This window comes from Vanellus vanellus, assembly GCF_965231255.1.
Source record: "Vanellus vanellus genome assembly, chromosome: 5".
NCBI lineage: Eukaryota > Metazoa > Chordata > Aves > Charadriiformes > Charadriidae > Vanellus > Vanellus vanellus.
Window position 1 is genome coordinate 9,221,900 of NC_138910.1, and position 5,562 is coordinate 9,227,461.

The 5,562-nt window shown below is 41.1% G+C and overlaps 1 long non-coding RNA gene across 1 annotated transcript; it reads right to left on the bottom strand.

Moving 5' to 3' along the window:
- Positions 1-265: 265 nt before the first annotated feature.
- On the bottom strand, positions 266-5,308 carry LOC309671926. The gene is made up of 3 exons (XR_014269203.1): positions 5,255-5,308; positions 2,543-2,613; positions 266-324 (listed from the first exon to the last, which is right to left on the bottom strand). It is a non-coding gene; the product is annotated as an uncharacterized lncRNA (long non-coding RNA).
- Between the last annotated feature and the right edge of the window lie 254 nt (positions 5,309-5,562).

A 5,562-nucleotide genomic window follows, 5' to 3' on the forward strand; every position in this document is an offset into this window, starting at 1 on the left:
AAGTTTTAGGGCAGAATTAAAACCTGTAAAACTTCACACAGAATGCAGACACAAATAGAAACTACTATTTTGAGAAGTTTTAGACAGACACATTACCCCACTTACTGACAAAGCAAAAGGTATGCCTGAAATTGTAATGAAACACAATTCCACACATTTCTTTATATTTAGCTTCTGTACATTGACAGCAATATGCTCTAACAAAAATTAACACAGAAAGAACAAGATATACTTTTCTTATACATACCTTCCACAATAACTGTAAAAGACCAAACAAAAAATGCTAACAAACTTCACACATCATGTCAAAGTGAAGATAGTCTCCTAAAAAGACAAAAAAAAAAGAAAGCAAAGTTTTAAAATTTGTATGTGTGTGTGTATATTAAGCACTTACCATTGCAAAAAACAAATGTCTGCTGCAGCTCGAGTCCTACATGTTAGGGATATAAAGATACAGAACCTCAAAAATTGGTCCACAGCAAAAATGCTAGCAGGACAGCACTGAACTGCAAGAAAACAGGATCATTTACTATTTTTGGTATTTCACAAAACATGAACCCTTCCTTAATAACTGAATATAAGAGGCTCACATGAGAAAGAAGCAGCTGACGATGTTCAGTTCTAAATTTTTAAGTATGCAGAGAAAGGCCATATTTCTTAGGCCTACACACCTAAGCAAAGAATTTAAATGTTGGAATTAGGAAGGCAGTGAAAGAGCATATAGGCTCATTGGCCTTGAAATAATCTAGAAAGATAAGACACCTCCACATTATTTCTTATGGCATTCTTTCCTTAATTTGATACTGTATTATTACTGTTTCCAAAAGTAAAACACACTTACATAAAACTTTTTTTTTGTTTTATACTCAGACCCTATGAAGACATTCAACAAAACCCACTTTAAAATTGTTATATAGGGAAAGAAACATTATACATAAAGGACTTCAGAAAAAAAATTGTTATGTATAATGTTTCTTTCCCTATACAAAGTACTTTGGGAAAAATGTTATACTAGACCAATTGGAAGCCCATCTAATCTGCAATTATTTGCAAATCCAGATGTTGGCAAGTATATGGTGCTTCAAAAGAAGACACCACAAAACTGGAACTGACAACCAAGAACAATAAAGCTGCAAGTTTTATTGCCCAGAAGCACTGGAATTTTTTTTTTCTCTTATTCACATGAAACCTCGCTAAGCTCTGTTTTAGGGATATCCTGTATCTACAGGAATCATACCCAGTATTAATGTCACACATTAGTGCATAGAACCGAGGTTTCACTAAGGGCAAAACGAAATGTTTACCTTAAATTTTGCCTTTGATTACCTGTCAAGCAGGACTAAAATTTTATAAACTGTGAATAGGAGGCAAAAGTTAAACTTTTCACCTATTGCAAATTATATTAAGGGGTAGACTATAAAGGTGGACCACACAAGCCTATGATTCAGCCTTCACTGAACTCATCAAGATTTACACACTGCTTAGCATCCAGCAAGTTCAAGCCCTTTACTGCACAGTTTAACAAATGACTGTAGCTGGTTAAAAAAAAAAAATTGAAGATGTAGTTTTAAGACACAAGCATGTGGTTATCCATCTTCTATACACAAAGCCTATGCTCACTGTAGGTCCTGAACACCTGTTTTAGTTCAGTGTCCTCACATACGAACAGTAGCTGCTGGTCATACTTTTCTTATGCTACCAATCTCTACCAATCAGAGGTTCAGATCACTATCTCAGATAACCAAGACTTAAGCCAGAAGACTTATATCCATACAAAGCTTGAACAGTTTGTGCATGCCTAATTTATGCACCCAAAAGAACTGAATATAACAATAACAAAAATAAATAGAAAGCAAAAAAATGCTTAAAAATTCTTCCCTCCATGCATGCTAAACCACATATCAGTAAGAGAAAGATACTATTCAGTTGCTTACTTTTGGCCCCTGCTTAATCCATATTAGCTATACGCAAGTAACCAGGTACAGAACTTGCACCTAAATTCAGTTATTATGCAAGACATGTATCTTACCCTCCATCAGCACACAAGATCTGCTGCAGGCTGTAGTCCTGAGGAGCTGATTACACAGAAGCCTGTTCAATGCTTATTACCAACAGTTAACCCATTTCAGGATAATGATAAAAGTTTATCATATATTAATATAACATCTAACACCTAAAATGAGAACTGTACAGGACACCTCTCCCTAAGAATATAGCTTTACCTTTACAAAACACTTGATTCATCAAGTGCCCAGAGTGAAAAATTTAAGCAACCAGGAGACATACAGGCTGATGTAAAAACAATGGTTTAAAAGCAAATACAATATTCTACTCTATTAAACACAGTAGAAACTTCAGCATGTTTGCCTTTTGTTTCCATTATTACGAAATAAATGTCCTTTCCACATGGTGTAACTTTCAATATACCAGCTGCAATTTTACATTTGAAGGAATATTCATTTAAAAGGCATTTCTTAATATCATTATAATTTTCTGCAAACTGCACAGAGATTTTTAACTTTTTTTTTTAAACTTTATTTACCATTTTAACAATGTTAGGGTTGGTGCTGTCATCTTGTGGGATCATTTTTCAGCCAGTTACAGGAAGATCTTCTGAAAAAAATAAACAAACAAACAAACAAACAAAACCCACCACTAAAAAAATATACTTAACTTTCCTTGTCATAACACTGTATTTTGTTTTTAAAACGTTACAGTATCCTAGATCACTAAAGCTGAGTCATCACTTTATGACACACACAAAAAAAAAATGACCTCATTATGTAGTCTACAACATATGTTCATGCAGCTGATTACACTAAAGCCAACAGGCTCAGTAGCCTGTCCAACTATACTGTTCTGAATATGCAATAAGTGACTTCTGAGGACAGGATGTATAACTCCACCATTGATACTTAATGTGCAATCTTACTTCTATAGCACTAAGTGTTTCTTTGTGCAGATTACCAGTTTTTGTCATATTAAAAGTTCCAAAAGTTCCAAAAAGAAAAATCATATAAAGTTCATGAAATAGCTTTTATTGTATTGACAATTAGGGAAGTGAACATTATGAATAAAAAAAAAAAATTTAAAAAACGGCCAATCATTGCAAAACAGGAGTATCCCCCCCCCAGTACATAATAACAAGAATAGCAAGAGACCCAGAACAGCAGCTCAGTCACAAAGCATGATGTGGGCAAGTCAACTTGAAATTCTTCCCTGTATTTACTTAAGATTATTTCACATACAATTTGAAAGACAACATACCAAGATAAGGTTTGAACACAGAATAAATGGTTGAGTTTTTCCAGTTATACTGGCTGCTCAAATAATACGTGTTCTGGGTTACAACTCTCCCTTTAACACGTACAGTTATCACGTGATTCTCATTTCATATTTGATTACTTTCAAGATAAGATAAACAGAGACACTGCTTTGACTCTAACCAGAAAAAAGCTGAAAGTGAACTGACAGACATTTTACACCCATCCTTCTACATCTGGAAATGTACATTAAAGTGACATTAATTTAACACAACTCTGACCTCCACTCAACTTTCAAGGGGTATCATGGGATGAGAGCAAAACCAAGAATCTTCAGAAGAGATGGAACGGTGAGCCTTATGCAACATGACAGTTATATTCATTACAGCCCTGTAATCTTTACTCAAGGAAGGAAAGTTTACTGTAGAATCTGTACAGTGAAGCAGAAGACCCAAAAAAAGGTGACTGAAGCAAAGTTTTTCATGCCAGTACTGAGTACTGCAAGTAGAGATCAGTTCCTAGCTAAATAAGAAGTTACACAAGACCAAAGTTTGCACAGAAAATACACTAATTTTAGTTCCAAGTTAAGAGAATTTAGCTACACATAAAGAGATGTTTCAGGAATCTGGCAGTGCATAACGTAACAGTCATACAATCAAACTGTCATGGTACAGCTGGATCCTGGTATCTGAGGAATAAGAGGAACATGTTTCCTACTTGGCACTTACCCAAAAACTCACGAAACAAAGTTTCAAACAAATTTTCTTATACAGAAGTAGTAATGCAGAATATTAATCTATTGTACACTTTGGAGTCTTTACCAGCTACCAGAATATCTTACCACATACTTCTGAGGTTCATTCATAGAGCATACCAGCATGACTACAACCCTGTTTGGACATAAACATCTATGACCCCATGGGAGTTAGACACATACTACTTTCAGGTTAGCAGAGTGAAAGTTGACAAGTGGAACTGACATTGCCCTCCTTCTTATGCTCTTCCAATAAGATTAGAAGAAAAATCTTCACGCCAAGCTGCCAAGGCCTCTTTAAATGTTACCATATACAGAGCAATCTCCTAGCCACCAGTAGCTATATATTTAACATTACCTAGAGAATTACAAGTGACATCTATTTCACATACTACCTACCCATCTAATCTTGTCTAGGGCAAGACAACATATCACGCTTTGTCACAGGATAAACAGCCACAGATAAGATCAAGCAGAGCAGCCTTCAAAACTACACGTCACACTTGCATCTGAAAGCTGAGCCTTCCAGGCATACCAGAAATCGGCAAAATCACGGCATTCAGAAACGTGTTTTTAGAGTTAAAGGGGTCTTCTCCTTCCTGCCTGCCGGCAGATATCTTTGGGGAAAAGTAGCAGGAACAAAGAAGAGAAGGAAGTGAGTAGGTCTCCCTAACACACTCAGAAAAAAGTGGATGCCCGAGGAGAAAGAAATACGGCTCAAGCCCTGGGGATCACAGAGGAGGAAGAATGAGTATCCCTCCTGCACTCGCACGTAAAACAAACACTGGAGACCGCGGGGGGGAGAGAGACGCAGCCCAAGCGGGGGGAAGCACGAACCTCCTCGCACCTCAGGCGAGGCCGGACGGAGCGCCCGTCACCTGCCACCTCGCTCCCGGGTAAGCGGAGCCCCTCCACACACGTCCCCTCCTTCCCCGGGCAGGGCGGGCGCACCCCCTCAGCTGACTGAGGCGGGGAGAGGAGAGCAATTTCTCCCAACACAAACGTGCGTGGGATGGGGCAAAGTTCCCCTCCCTGAAGCCAAGCGGGGCCCGGTCTCGCCCCCCCTCAGCCCTGCGGGCCGGAGCGGGCGAGGCCTCTTGCCCGCGGCACCCCCGGAGGCGACTGACAGGCGCGGAGGGGCTGAGGAGGCAGCAGCCGCGCACTCCGTGGCCCGCCTCCCGCCGCGCACGGCCGCTTGCGGCTCGCCGCAGCCCCGTCCCCGCGACGGCGGCGGTACCTGAGGCCGCGAAGAGGCCCGGAGCTCCGTCCGGCGGCAGCGGCGGCACCGCCCGCTTCCCTCCCCTCACCTCCTTCCCGCCCGCCCTCTAAGATGGTGGCGTGCGCGAGCGGCGGCAGCTGCGCCGAGAATCCATCCCCGAGACAAGCGAGCGAGCGCCGGCCCCGCCCCGCCCGCAGGCCGTCCCCATCGAGCCGCTCGGCCATCCGCTGGCCACCCCTGCCGGCCGCGGGCGCGGAGGAGGAAGAGGGCAGGCGAACTGAAGATGGGGAAGTGGGCTGGAGGAGGAAACTGCTCTGTCGGAAAGA